Source organism: Staurois parvus, unplaced genomic scaffold (genome assembly GCF_062004578.1).
Source record: "Staurois parvus isolate SC_StPar_1 unplaced genomic scaffold, SC_StPar_1.0 ptg001190l, whole genome shotgun sequence".
NCBI lineage: Eukaryota > Metazoa > Chordata > Amphibia > Anura > Ranidae > Staurois > Staurois parvus.
Window position 1 is genome coordinate 704559 of NW_028318986.1, and position 16041 is coordinate 720599.

At 43.4% G+C, this 16041-nt stretch overlaps 1 long non-coding RNA gene across 1 annotated transcript; it reads left to right on the plus strand.

Moving 5' to 3' along the window:
• Nucleotides 1–2063: 2063 nt before the first annotated feature.
• On the plus strand, nucleotides 2064–15869 carry LOC149438491 (uncharacterized). The gene is made up of 3 exons (XR_016307902.1): nucleotides 2064–2203; nucleotides 8564–8727; nucleotides 15791–15869. It is a non-coding gene; the product is annotated as an uncharacterized LOC149438491 (long non-coding RNA).
• Nucleotides 15870–16041: the final 172 nt, after the last annotated feature.

Consider the following 16041-nt stretch of genomic DNA (forward strand, 5'->3'; position numbering starts at 1 on the left):
AGAGCTGGAGGGACGGAGTAGAGCCGGTGACTGATAGTCGCCGGGTCTCTGCTCACTAAAGACTGAGAACTGAGTGATCATAGGTCTTTGATTGCTCAGTTCTTGGTCTTAAAGGTGGCAGGGGACATATGCAGCATCCACCTAGGTGAGTATAATTGTTTGTTTTTTTTAAATCCCACACTTCTCTTTTAAATCTTTGGTGAAAAATGTATGAATCTTTGGCAAAAGCCATGTGAATCTTGTTAAAAAGAAAATTATAAATAGAATCCCTGGCAACGGTACAATTACACTGTTCAACAAATTTTTATTTTTTGCCAGTTTTGGAAACAAAAGGATCCATTTCTTAATGAATTTCACATTCTGATATAACAATGAAATTTGTCAATTGGCTCTAGTTTTTCTGTAAACGGAAAGTTTTCTACTATAGGCGTAATGACTACATAATGCACAATAATTATATAGATAGATGTCTTTCCACAAATATAAAGCAAGTGATATTGACTACATAACAAAGCCTAAATGGCATAATATATTGCATAGGATTACCAAGAAAAATTATAGCCATAAGCTAAGTTGAATCATTTTAATACTTAGGATTCTCACTAGTTTTGTCTTCAGTTTGTGTCGGTTTTGCTTCTCTTGGCTTTTCTCTTGTATTCGAGGAAAGGGCTATCTCTTACAACTGCACGTGACTACACGCTTCAGGTTCTTCCTCACTTGACTCAACCACAAAGGATTCTGGTGCTTTAGGAATTGGTAGCCCCTCTCCATGAGGAACTGGACGTATTGCCGATGGAATATTTGGATAGTGCACAGATAACTTTTTCTTCTTATTTAGCCCTTTTACAATTGGAGGCACCATACAAAAGTAACAATTACTAACATGATCTGTTGGCTCTCTCCAAATCATTGGCACAGCGAAAGGTATAGATGCCTTTTTTCCATTCAACCATTGCTCCAGTGCCGTCCCACAAGAATTGCAGCATATATGTGGTGCCCAGCTCTTGTCCTGGTCTCCTATCTTGCAGCCAAAGTACAAGTTTTAGGCTTTCTTAATCATTCCTGTTATCCTCCTTTTTTGTGAGATAAAAGTTATTTCACCGCAGATATAGCAGAAATTATCTGCTTTATTCACACAAGTTCGAGGCATTACTGAGTAGCCTATATAAGCATAAAACGAAATGTAAAGACGCTGCGAACTACAATCAGCTACAGATACTGCAGCTTTTATGCAGTGAAGTGATGCAATTAAAGGCTAATATTGCATCATCTCAGTATACATGCAATTTTCTATTGGTCACCAGTATCAATTGCGCAATATGCAGCTGAAGTTGCATCATAATTTTGAATGGCTTACGTCATTAGATGGGTGAATATATCATGGAAACTAGAGCCAATCAACATTTTTTAGGGTCATTTTCGTTTTCAGCACCCCAAAATTATGTAAGATTAGCTAATTTTATGCCCAAAACTTTTTACCTGTTGAACAGTGTTATTCATAAAAGCTCCAACTTTTATCATTGAAAAGCCATCCTTGTGCTCCAATATGACTTTGCTCAGGCTGAGATGATGCCACGTGTTTGCTGCAGGTAGGAGGTAACATTTCCTCAGTCTCCTCTCCGCCAGTGATCAGAACGCACTATTGTAACTTTGTAGCAAGTCACAAGGTGAGGATTATGTCATCTCTGAAATGGGATCTCAGTCAAAGAAGTAAGTGGTTACCCTGGTTAATGCTGAAACAAAGATGGCTCCCTCTTGGGGCGTAAAGCCAATTAAGGGGATTGCTGTGAACTCTGTGAGAGGCGATAATTACACTTACACATTAGTTAATGTGTACTTAACATGTAAACAATATACTGGATGCAAGGTCCACTTTGACCATTAAAGCTACTTTTTTATGCATAATTCTCTACTAATAGTATGTTTAATGTGGAACTAAAAGCAATCTTATTCAGTACATTAGAGCTGACTATCCCATCCCTTAGAGATAAAAAAAAAAGAAATTTATAAAGACCATTTCCGCCTCCTCGTCATCAGATGAGATGATTTTCCCAAACTGACAAGTGGAGTCATTGCATCTTACATCTTTGAAGACTTTGTGCTCATCATTACTTCTCAGTCTAGATGGGGACCACCATCCTGTTACCTCTCGTCTTTTTTAGTGTCTTCTGTTTATGGAGCATAGACTGCACCAACACATCAGGTAAGCACACATAAAGTAACATATTGGGGGTGGGGGTTCCATCTTATTCTGTTGGTAAAACCTCAATGTTTTGCACAATTGGTGTTAAACCCAAGAACAAAAATGTATTATATTGCAGTTTACCAGTTCTTAGATGTGGTGACTGCTTTCATTTTATATTAGGCTTTCCCCCACTATTATCACCTGTCCCAGGGTGACAATGCTCAGTCATTGAACTGCATCCATAGGGGAGCAGCATTGTTGCCTTATGCTGCTTCCTCCAGTCTTGGACTGCAGTCCCTTCTCCTCGTCACCATAACATAGAAACGAGTTGTTCCAACGTTTAACTGGAAAGGGATGATGATGACATTGCTTGGGATTCCACTGTAAATAAAGGCATAGGTGAGATGTAGGCACAAATCTTTAACCCCTAATGGCCTGGCTTGGGCAGCTCTCCAGAAAATAAGGGACCCCCTCAAAAGACAGTGTTCACCTAAATTCCATGAAAGTCCATGGGAATTACAAAAAAGTCCATGTGAAAACAGAAAAGGAGAGGGTGTCAAACAAGTTCTTTAAGTGTTCAAGATTTCTTATTATCAGATGTAACAACAGGAAGGAAAAAGACAGCCAAAGTGTTTCAGGGGCAAAAAAAACCTTCATCAGGGCATGGGCAATGTAGCAAAGTGGTGTCTAACCCTATCCTTAGACCAGAGTTTCTCAACTCCAGTCCTCATGGACCCCCAACAGGTCATGTTTTCAGGATTTCCCTCAGATGAAACAGCTGTGGTAATTACTAAGGCAGTGAAACTGATCAAATCACCTGTGCAAAATAATGGAAATCCTGAAAACATGACCTGTTGGGGGTCCATGAGGACTGGAGTTGAGAAACACTGCCTTAGACCAACCTTTCCCAACATTTTTACCCTGAAGGAACCTTCGCAATATTTTCAGGTCTCAGGGAACCTTTGCTAAAATCTTTTCATTGGTGCTCACTGGAAAAATTCCCTTTACGTTGGTGGTGGTCAGTGGGGAAAATGCTTCCCTTATAGTGGTGGTCAGAATGCTACCCTTACAGTCATTCCCTTGGCTCTGCCAATTGGTGTTGGACCTGGAACTATGAAGGCATCATCACATGGAGGTCAGTTAGCCACAGCTCAAGGAACCCCTAACCATTTCTGGAGGAACCCTAAGGTTCAACAGAACCCTGGTTGAGGATCTCTGGATTAGACCATAGATGTAGGCGCAATTGAATATTAAGTCTTCCTCTTGTCAGAAATATATATCCATATATATCCAGCTTTTGGTTTCAGTACAATAGATACATTTTTGCTACATTGCCCAAGCCCCAATCAAAGGGAATTTTAGCCTCCAAAATACATTAGTTGTCTTTTGACTTACTATTCAATGTGTTTGATATGTTTGATGTGTGATAATAACAAAAAAAGATTTGGAATCTTGAGAGGTTCTCCATTTTTGCTCTTGCTGGAGATTTCAGTGCAGTGAAGAGCACAGAAAGTTACAAGTTCACTGAATTTTTATCTTTTGGTACACCTCTATTAGGTACACCTTGCTAGTACTGGGTTGGATTCCCTTTTGTTTTAAGAACTGCTCATTCTTCGTGGCATAGATTCAACAAGGTGTTGGAAACATTCCTCAGAGATTTTGGTCCATATTGACATGATAGCATCACGCAGTTGCTTCAGATTTATCGGCTGCACATCCATGACGCCAATCTCCCGTTCCACTGCATCCCAAAGGTCCTCTATTGGATGGAGATCTGGTGACTGTAGAGGCCACTAGAGTACAGGGAACTCATTGTCATGTTCAAGAAACCAGTTGGAGATGATGTGAGCTTTGTGACATGGGGCATTATTCTGCTGGAAGTAGCCATCAGAAGATGTGCCAAGAAAATCCCCCCCACACCATGACACCATACAAGGCAGGATGGATCCATGATTTCATGTTGTTTACGCCAAATTCTGACCCTACCATCTGAATGTCACAGAAACCAGTCTGCTCATTCTCCTCTGACCTCTGCCATCAACAAGGCATTTTTGTCTACACAACTGCCACTCACTGGATATTTTCTTTTTTTCTGACCATTCTCTGTAAACCCTAAAGATGGGTGTGTGTGAAAATCCCAGTAGATCAGCAGTTTTTTAATAACACTCAGACCAGCCTGTCTGGCACCAACAACCATGCCACATTCAAAGTCACTGAAATCCCTTTTCTTCCCCTTTCTGATGTTTGGTTTGAACTTCAGTAAGTCATCTTCACCACGTCTAGGTGCCTAAATGCATAGAGTTGCTGCCATGTGATTGGCTGATTAGCCATTTGCGTTACCAAGCAATTGAACAGGTGTGCCTAATAAAGTGACTGGCGAGTGTATGTTCTCACTATTATGGTCATGTCAAGATGGGACTACAGTGCCTTGGAAAAGTATACACACCTCTTGAAATTTTCCACATTTTGTCATGTTACAACCAAAAATGTAAATGTATTTTACTGGGATTTTATGTGATAGAATGTGCAAGGTGGCAAATAATTGTGAAGTGCGATGAAAATGTTGATGTTTTTCAAAATTGTTTACAAATAAATATCTGGAAAGTGTGGTGTCCATTTGTATTCAGCCCCCTTTACTCTGCTAAAATCTAGTGGAACCAATTGCCTTCAGAAGTCACCTTACTATTAGAGTCCACCTGTGTGTCATGTAATCTCAGTATAAATACAGCTGTTCTGTGAAGCCCTCAGAGGTTTGTTAGAGAATATTAGTGAACAAATAGTATCATGAAGGCCACACACCAGAAAGGTCAGGGATAAAGTTGTGAAGAAGTTTAAAGGAGCGTTAGGTTAGAAATACTATCCCAAGCTTTGAACAACTCCCAGAGCACTGTTCAATCCATCATCAGAAAATGGAATGAGTATGGCAAAACTGCAAACCTACAAAGACATGGCCGTCCACCTTATCTGAGAGGCCGGGCAAGGAGAGCATTAATCAGAGAAGCAGCCAAGAGGCCCATGGGAACTCTGGAGAAGCTGCAGAGATCCACAGCTCAGGTGGGAGAATCTGTCCATAGGACAACTATTAGTCGTGCACTCCACAAATCTAGCCTTTATGGAAGGTGGGAAGAAGAAAACCATTGTTGAAAGAAAGCCATAAGAAGTCCCATTTGCAGTTTGTGAGAAGCCATGTGGGGGACACAGCAAACATGTGGAAGAAGGGGCTCTGGTCACAGGAGACCAAAATGGAACTTTTTGGCCTAAAAGCAAAACGCTATGTGTGGTGGAAAACTAACACTGCACATCACCCTGAACACACCGTAAAACATGGTGGTGGCAGCATCATGTGGTGGGGGTGCTTTTCTTCAGCAGGGACAGGGAAGCTGGTCATAGTTGATGGGAAGATGGATAGAGCCAAATACAGGGCAATCTTAGAAGAAAACCTCCTAGAGTCTGCAAAAAACTTGAGACTGGGGCAGAGGTTCCCCTTCCAGCAGGACAACGACCCGAAACATCCAGCCAGACCTACAATGGAATGGTTCCGATCAAAGCATATTCATGTGTTAGAATGGCCCAGTCACAGTCTAGACCTAAATCCAATAGAGGATCTGTGGCCAGACCTGAAAATTGCTGTTCCCAGAAGCTCTCCATCCAATCTGACAGAGCTTGGGTGATTCTACAAAGAAGAATGGGCAGAAATGTCCCTCTCTAGATGTGCAAAGTTGGGAGAGACATCCCCAGAAAGACTTGAAGCTGGAATTGAAGCGAAAGGGGGTCCTACAAAGCATTGACTCCGGGGGGCTGAATACAAATGCACGCTACACTTTTCACAGGTTTATTTGGCAAAAATTTTGAAAACTATTTCTCAGATTCCTTCCACTTCACAATTATGTACCACTTTGTGTCGGTCTATCACATCCAATCCCAATAAAATACATTGATGGTTCTGGTTGTAACATGACAACATGGGGAACATTTCAAGGGGTATGAAGTATTTTTCAAGGCATTGTATTTTCATGAGAGAGGGCAGATATATTAGATCTTACTATAAAGGGGCTTCAAGATTTGACCGTAAGTCATCTTTCCTATTTTATTATTACCTTCACCATCTTTTTGAGGTACACAGAGATGGTGAAGAGGCTTTGCCACCTTCCCTTTGCAAGGTAACCCCCCCAGCGTTAAAAGGCAAATGGTTTGGTTTAGTATAGGAAAAGAGCAAGGACTGCATGATCCCTGCCCTCCTTTCCTGCCCCCTGTAGCAATCGTGCACACAGAGATGGATGTGGTCATCCATTTTGCTCCAACCCTCCATCTTGTATTTCTCTCTCCCTCTTCCCTCATCCCCCCTCCCTCTCTGTTGAGTGACACGTGGTCCCTGGATTCTGAGTTCAAAAAGGCATCAAGGCCCAGCGGGAGAGCTCATGGCTATAAACCCCAATTAGCCTGGCCCCCAGATGTCTGCGAGACTCTGCTTGGAGAAGGATCGTAAAACTATAAACCAGGCCTTTGCTGAGCCTCAAAGACATTCCAGATAAGCCATAAAGCAGACATCACATTCAACATTCACTTTGCCCTATGATTTCATATCTTGGACTATGAAAGACGTACATAAAAACCAGGCATATATCCAGATTGGCCACTTTATTACAAATTGTCTGATATATTACACCCTTTAGTTGACATCTACAGGAGAGCAGAAAATGATATCTCTTTAACCGTCTCAAGCAGGTATGTCATATTTCATATCTAAACATTCAGCAGATGCGTATGCATATTAATCTACTAGTGGCAAGGCTGCTAAACGCACCGAGGGTATGTTATGGGCCATGATATAAGCTAGGAGGGATCTTTGTTCTAGCTGGGGTCTCCACCTACACACCCCTCCCTAAATGAGGCGATTGGTTCTCTGCTGTAGGGAGACACCCTGCTGAGTTCCTAGAAAAAGGCTTTTATGCTTAGTTAAGCTAAGCTGAGCTGAGTTGAGCTAAGTTGAAGATTCTCCCTTTTAACATCGGAGCTAACTTTGGGAGATAAGGCACCCTTTTGGCTCAGGAAACTTGATCTGCTTAAACCAGGGCGTCTGGCAAGTACTTTACCTCTCTAAATTTATTTCTGTTATCTCTTTGCTGTGTTATTGCTCTCTGTATATTTATACATATATATTGGCTACATCTTTTTTCTGTAAATATTTGTATTGCACCCTTTTGACCATTTAGTAATAAATCTTACTTTCTGAAAGTGTTGAACTGTTTCTAAAGCTCTTTAATGCAAACTAAGAACCCCTGTCTCTGAAGAGCACTACTGTGCGTGTTTAAACCTCTGTATAACCTGCCTGCGGTGACAGTGGTATACAGACGATTATTCAACCATCATAGTGTTATTGCTGATATTGCCAAGTTTCCTCTTTCTCTGTACAAAAAGGGGTGGTGGCAGTGTGAAGGGTTAATTAACCTGACCCAGTAACAATCGCTCCCAGGCTGCAAATACACCGATTATGGTCCATTAGCTGAAAAATCTTTGTGCAGGGTGCAGCTGGGCGTGGCATTGTTACGCACGTGACAGCACGGTTTTAGATTGGCTAGTCCTTCGGTCACAAGTTTGGTGAGAAGGGCTGGGGTCTGATGCCGCAATCGCCCCCCCCCCCCCCCCTTCCTTGTCTGCAGGCCTAAATAAGGGTCTGTTTGGAATATTAAGTGGAACTACACACAGATTTTTTTTTCACTTTTAATTGCTTCATAACCCCTACAGTGGTGGGGAACTTCCTATGTCAAAGAGCTGCATGCATAGTTATATTTGCATGATTACTGCTATGTGTTTATATTTTGCACACTGCTCGGCGTCTAATGCATTTTTGAACCAAATTCAGTGCACTTAAACTTTGTAGCTTTCATTTTTTAAAAAACTGAATCTTCGATGTTTGGGACAAATTTAGTATTTTTCTGAACGCAAAGAGCAACCCTAGTGTACAGTAAAATTACTTTTTATTACTGGAACTGTAGATTTGCTAAGCAGCATCTCAAATATTATTAAAAAAACAACAACCATAGTTTCTTCCATGGCTTACATACATGGCTTCTGTTTTCAGAAAATATACAATATTTTGAAGTTTTAAGCGCATTTGCATGCAAAAAAATATGAATTTTAGTGTATATGTGTGCAAAGTAAAAGAAAATGGCTCCAGAATCCAAAGGGTTAATCAGTTGTAGGCTGGATTTACCATCACTATGGTTCTCCTGGGATGGTTGGCATTGAGGTCTTCTCAATGCAAGTTGAAGGAATATGTGAGTGTGAATATCTACACTTGTATCAATTAAAAATGATACATCGGAATTTGAGCCAACTTAATTTGGATGGTCATTGATCTGATTTCTATCCTTACAGGTCTCATCTGCAATTGTAGTAGCTATGCTACCAGTACTCAAGGATTGCAGAGCGGCCAATGTGATTTGGAAATGGATCATTCTCAAAAAATTCTGAAGCTATCAAATGACATGGCATGGCATCTAGACAGGATATGCCTGGCGTTGGAGCTGAAGTCAAGAAATGTAAGTGCTTCCTCAATGGGTCTCAGCCTTGCCTCACTATTTTAGAGCACCTTGGAATATATGGATGAGTAGGGGGTCAAGGAATATGGGGTGGTGCCATGAAGTGTTTTTGGTTTGCACTGTTTTATACGCTATTTAAAAACAAAATTATATCAATGTAGCACAGTGCTGTGAAAAACTGGATTTTTGTACTTACCTGTAAAATCTATTTCTTAAAGTGCATCAAAGCTGTGGGGAACAAAAGCCACCATAATATTCCTTACTCATTGGGTTTTATGCCACCTGGAAGTGATTGGACACTGGCAAAAAAGACTGGAAACACTTCCCTATATAACCCCTCCCATATAGGAAGTACCTAGTTTTGGAGCAAGCCATGCATGAACATAGAAAAAAGGGAACTCTATGTCCCGTGATGTAAACCAAAAACGAAATTTTACAGGTAAATACAGAAATACTGCTATAGTATAAATCCCGGGACACAGAGCCACTATATTATTCCCTACTCATTGGGATGTCCTAGCAATGCTCATGACAGGAGGGAGACTCAGTCGCCACCACCGACAGGCCAAAAAATAATCTACTGCCTTTACAGTTTCATTTAATTACAGGAAGGTTGATGACCAGCCAGGGTACTCTCTATAGAAATTGTGGAGAATTATTCAAAATTCCTATAGAAAGTTCCCTGGCTGGTCATCAACCTTCCTGTAATTAAATGAAACTGTAAAGGCAGTAGAATCTCTTGTGTTTAGTACGATTCTCCAAAATTTCTATAGAAAGTGCCCTGGCCAAAAAATAATCTATACAGCGGCTTGTAAAGTACTAAAGCAAACATCTTCAGTGGTTCTGACATACACCTGGTAAAACTCTGTAACCGAATGCCACGTTGCAGCCTAGCATACCTGAGCCACTGAGGACTGACGATGGAAAGCCCTGGAGACACCAACGCCCTTGGCAGACTGAATCGTCACTGGAAAATGGTAGAACTTTCCATTCAAACCATAGGCTTGAGTGATAAGTTAAATCCAGTGAGAAATAGAGGATTAGAAACAGTGTTGCCCTTCTTTGGTCTTTCTGGGAGGACAAAATGAAAGCCTGATTCCCTGAGTGAGTCAGTAAATAACAGCTACATCATGACGACATCCAAAATGTGTAGGTTCTGTCCCTCAGTAACCAAGGCTTGGGGTAAACAAGAGAGTAGCCCAATGGCAAAGTTGAGATGAAATGCTGAACCAGCCAAAAATTGATGATCAAAGTCAATACCACCTTGTCCTGATGAAGTGCAAGAAACAGCTCCCTGCAGGAAGGAAACCCTAGTTGATACCCCTTAAGTCAAAATAATGTCAACCAGGCAACACAGCCTTCTGCATCAAAAAAGAACTAAAGGAAGGTCCTCAAATGGCTCAAATGATGGTATCTGTAATACTGACAGCAGCAAAATGAAATCAAAGTCAAAAAGTGAGCTGACTGGAGGCTGGGTGTGTGACACCCTGCATAAGGGCACACACAAAGGAATGAGCAGCAATTGGCCTTTAGAAAAAAAGATTGCAAGGCTGAAAACTGCTCCTTTTTTGTACTAAAGGCCATTTGGATACCAGTCTCAGGCTGGGAGAAGACAAAATACTGCCAATGACATACCTGTGAGTCAAAGACCTCCCAAACACACAACAGGCCACAAATAATTTCCATATGCTGTGGTAAATCTCCATAAAATGTGGCCAACCTGGTTCCCAAAACCATGGAGATGATTGTACAGACACTCCCCTATCCTTCCAGACCCTGGCTATAAAACTCACTCCATCAAGGACAGCGACCATAAAGAAAAAATGGAAGATTGGACCCCACAATATTGGAGGACTGGGCAAGCTGTAAGAGGCCATCGCTCATCCATCACAATGTCAGAATGGCATGTTCTCCTGAGCCAAGCTGATGTGATCAGCAACACCAACTCCCTCCCGAATCCTGTGGAGTAGCCACTGAAAAAGCTGACTTGTAGAAAAGGCATACATTAAAGAGAACTGGTTTTCTGATGCCACCAGGGCATCTACTTTAATGTTTGAGGACCTTAATTCCAGTACCAAACATATTCACATAAAACAGATTCACATCAGGTATGCTTCCCTCTGGCCACCACTGCCCGGTGCCAAGTTAGTCCACTTACCCATTTCCTACTCCTAGAAGACAGAGTGAGAACATGGAGCCCCATCCAAGACAAGATGAGATCCACTTCTTCCTGAGCTGCTTTGCTGGTGCTCCCCTGAATAAATATGCCATGGCTGAGGCATTGTCCACATTACCAGAAGATCCTGTAACTTATCCTCCCCATGCAAAAGAAAAATACATAAAAAATACAAAAATTGCTCTCAATTCCAGAATATAGATACGGTAGGTAGTGATCTCTACCCATGGAAATCAAGTTCCTAGTACTAAAAAGTTAACTAGAATTCCGCTCCAATCTGTAAAGTTGGTGAGGTACTTCCTGTATGGAAGGGGCTATAGAGGGGAGGACTTCCCATCTTTTTGTCCAATCACCTATAGTGTAACATGATGGCTCTGTGTCCCATGATGTTTGATACAGAAAAAGGAAGCTCACCAACAGGGGCGGACTGACCATTCGAGCACTCGGGCACTGCCGAGGGCCCGGGGTCAGTAGGGGGCCCCATGAGATGCCCCTGGTACTTTTCATTGGCTTTTTCATAGGCTTTCTTGGGTGTGGGCAAGGACACAGGGGCCCCATGATCCCCTATTGCCCTGGGGCCCCATGAGTTGTCAGTCTGCCCCTGCTCACCAACTGTGCCATCAAACTATGGTGTCACTGCTCAACGTTCTCACCTATACCTGAGGGCTGTAGCTTTAATTTCTTTTATCCAACTGTAACCATATAGGTTATGGCTAAGGCTTTCTAAGCCGAAACGCGTCAACCTTTGTACCTGTGATGTTTTTACTGTGGTCGATTTAATAAAATGAAGATTTTAGAGCAGTGGTGATAGTGTGGATCGATTTCATTAATTTCTGGAACAGATAGGCTACTGTGGATCACGCACCTCTTGGGATGAGCATCAGATGGGCAGTAGCACCTTTTTTTTCTTTTTTTCAATGGCAGATATATCCCTCTGACTCTGCATGTAGGCCTTTGTCAGTGGGAAAATATGCCCTGGTGTCAGAAAAAATACCCAGATGTCTGTCGGAGGAAAACATGCCCTGGCATCAGTAGGAGGAAAAATATTAGAAAGCTTAGACCTGCAAGTACATATTAATTTTTTGGGTAGAGCTTATCCTGCAGGAGTGAGAGATATTGTTCATATACCGGTCACATGGTATCCTAAACACAAGAGGAAGTGATGAATGTAAAGATAATGCTGGAGGCCATAGATCTGCAATAGTGAAGATTTCATATATGGGTGGAGGGACATGGGGAATGCAGTTCTGGCACCTCCAGCACTGAATGTATGTAATGGCAAGGGGTGCTGGAGGTTCTAATGATGCTAGTTGCTGGGGGATCTATTGTTTCTGGGGAGTCTTATGTTGCTGGAGGTGGGGTCAATTGTTTCTGGGAGGGATCTACTGTTGAGGAGATGATCTATTGTTGCTGGCTGCTGATAGATCTATTGTTGCTGGGGTGGTATTTTGTTGTAGGGGGGTCTATTGTTGCTGCATGGATCTATTCTTGTTGGGAGGGTCCATTGTTTCTTGGAGGTCTATTGTTGCTGGGTGGATAAATTATTTCTGAGCTGCTCTATTGTTGCTGTGAGGATTTATTGTTGCTGGCTGCCGGGGATCTATTTTACTGCTTTTTTTGTTATCATTAATAAATTCCATTCAAATTACTTATCACTAAAAATGGAACCTGGTTCTGAATTCTCTAAAAGGGTCGGTACTGATAGGTGGTTAGGAGGTAAGACTAAGGGACAGTGCTCATAGGTGGGTAGGGGGCATATATTCAAGAGTGACTTCGTGTGAATTTGACATTTGGCGGGCTGTTTGTCCTCCGCGCCGCTTAATGCACTGCACCCTAACCCTGTGCATTGTCATTGGTCAAGGCAATGCACCTGACCACAGTCCAGGTGCAATGCTTTGACCAATCACAGCACGTGATGGCGTCACAAGGGGGCAGAGTGAACCCCACCTCTTGTGACGTCATGACAGTATTTAAGAACTGTCATTGGAGGCGCAGCTGTCAGACGGTGGGAGCCAACATCTCAAGCAGAATGCTTTTTTTTTCGGGTAGCGGCGGTGGCGGGCCTCATGATTGCAATTGGGTCTATTTTGGGGGATTTTTAAAAAAACATTTTTAATAAAGGACTTGTCAAAAACTGTCTCCTATCTTTTTTTACACTACACTTTTTTTTTGTGAATGGGTAGGGGTACCGTGTACCCCATACTCATTCATATGGGGGAGCGGGATCTAGGGGCCCCTTTGTTAAAGGGGCTTCCAGATTCCGATAAGCCCCCCAGTCTGCAGACCCCCACAACCACAGTCCACGGTTGTGGCAAAGAGACTCTTGTCCCCATCAACATGGGGACAAGGTGCTTTGGGGGGAGCCCCCCTCCCCAAAGGACACCGCCATGTTGAAAGCATGTGGCCTAGTATGGTTCAGGAGGGGGGGGGCTCGCTCATCCCTCCCCCTTCCTGACCTTCCGGTCTGCATGCTCGGATAAGGGTCTAGTATAGATTTTTTTTATATTTTGGAATGGGAGTTCCCCTCAAAATACATACCAGACCTGAAGGGTTTTGGTATGGACGGGAGGGGGGACCCCACGCCTTTTAAAGGAAAAAAAATGTAACTGCCGAGCAATGTTGACAATTCTTTTTCCATTCAGCTGTAAGCGGGGAACCCCACCGGTTCCCCTCAAAATCCATACCAGACCCGAAGGGCTTGGTATGGATGGGAGGGGGGAGACCACGCCGTTTTTTAAAAAAAAATGTTAACTGTCGGGCAATTCCAACAATTCTTTTTCCTTTCTGCTGTCAGCAGGGAACCCCACCGGTTCTTCTCAAAATCCATACCAAAACCGAGGGGCTTGGTAAGGATGGGATGGGGAATCCCAAGCCATTTAAAAAATGTCAACAATTCTTTTTCCATTCAGCTGTCAGCGGGGAACCCAACCGGTTCCCCTCAAAATCCATACCAGACTCGAAGGGCTTGGGAAGGAAAGGAGGGAGAACCCCACGCTGTTTAAAAAATGTTGATAATTCTTTTTCCATTCAGCTGTCAGCGGGAAACCCCCCTGGTTCCCCTCAAAATCCATACCAGACCTGAAGGGCTTGGTATGGACGGGAGGGGGGACCCCACGCCGTTTAACAAATGTTGACAATTCTTTTCCCATTCACTGACAGCGGAGACATGAATGAATGTCTCACAACAGAAATGCCCGTAGCGAAATAAAGAAGAAATAGCGCAGGGCATACATGACTAGGCCCAGAGTGGGGGAAGGAAGAGCAGAAAGGGTTAAGGTAGCTCCAGGGGGATTTGTTATTGTTAGTGGGGGGTAGCTGATTGGTAGAGGTTGGTGTAGGTGGGGTTTTGCTGCACTTTAGGGTGGGAGGTACTGTGAGGGGGCGTCAGTTAGCTGGACGGCAAGAGTGTGAGCTTCCCTCCCGCCTTTCCTGTTTGGGTGAGTTTTGGATCCCTCCAGGTAGAGGGGGGGATTATGTTGGTTCATGGGCGGTTGTTGGTCCTTGGAGGCGGTTCTTATTTGGAAGGTAAACAACAATGGTGTGGGACCCATCCGTGGTATGGGATGCCCGGGGACATTCCCGGTTAACCAAGGTTTAACTGGAAGGTGGTGGTGCTGCACTGCGGACGGGATGGTTGTCTCCGAGCTGGTTGGTTGCGGCTGGAGGCCTAGTGTATATGGTTGTCCTCAGGTGCATTTCGGATCGTTTTGGGGTGCCTTCGAAGACCAACAACAATTCTGTGGGTTTTTGTTATAAGGATTGGTTGGTGTATTGTAACTTGAGTTGTTAATAAAAGGCTGTGTTGGCCATTTACTCCAAAATTGGTGTTATGTCTTTTGTTAGTATAATTGTTTAAGGGGAAGGGGGTTGGTGAGGAACGGTAATGGTGGTAATGGGGAAGTGGATGAGCCTATCTCTGGTGCAATAGTCATGAAATACCGCATGACTTCATAATAGAACTCATAACTGAGCGCTATCTTATCACATACTCGGATGCAGGAAGATACCGCTCAGTAAATTGTTTGGTTCCTGTTTGAAGTTCATGGTCGAACATCCCGTGGGTTCGGATGTTCGACTGTGAACTGCACGGGGGGGTGATCGGCCCATCACTAGTGGGGAGTACCTGCACCTACTCTCTGAGAAAAAAAATCCCTGGTGTCACCTAACTTGGAAAGTTGAGCACGTGCCGGGAGTGCCACCTGAGCCACCATTATGCCAGTGGGGGTCACAAGGGGTGAGACCTCCATAGAGGACAGAATTTGTCTTGAAAGCTTATTCTCCAGTCGGTTTGCTGTTTTTTTTGCCTTCCTCTGGATCAACTGTGGGTGTAGGATTATAACTTTTATTTTTTTTTCTGTGGTTGAACTGGATGGAATTTTGTCTTTTTTCACCCAGACTAACTATGTAAACAGGGGCGGACTGCCCGAGGGCCTGGGGTCAGTAGGGAGCCCCATGAGATGTCCCTGGTACCTTTCATAGGTTTTTTTGGGTGTGGTTTGAGTGTGGGCAAGGACACAGGGGCCCCATGATCTCCTATTGTCCGGGGGCCCCATGAGTTGTCAGTCCACTCCTGTATGTAACTATGTAAGAATATATTAATATTTGAATATCTTACCCAGCACGGCAACTAGGTCAACTTCCAGGTCAGACATGGCCAGGGGTGGACTGAAAACTCATGGGGCCCCCGGGCAATAGGGGATCATGGGGCCCCTGTGTCCTTGCCCAAACTCAAAAAAGCCTATGAAAAAGGTACCAGGGGCATCTCATGGGTCCCCCTACTGACCTCGGGCCCTCGGGCAGTGCCTGAGTTTCCAAATGGTCAGTCCACCCCTGGACGTGGCTGTGGCTGGGCATCTGCATAATAATCTGTCTCTTTTATCCCTGCAGGGTACATATCATCCAGATCTTGAAGTGACAAATCTGACCTCTTGTCTTTCTACAATGATTCAATACGTATCAGTCAGAGGTAGGAGAATGTTTTTCTCTTCATAATAGGAATATGGAAGTTTTCATTCAGCCCGGGTTCACATATATGCGGTGCGGTATATCCAGGAGAGGACTGACAACTCATGGGGCCCCCAGGCAATAGGGGATCATGGGGCCCCTATGTCCTTGCCCACACTCAAAAAAAGCCTATA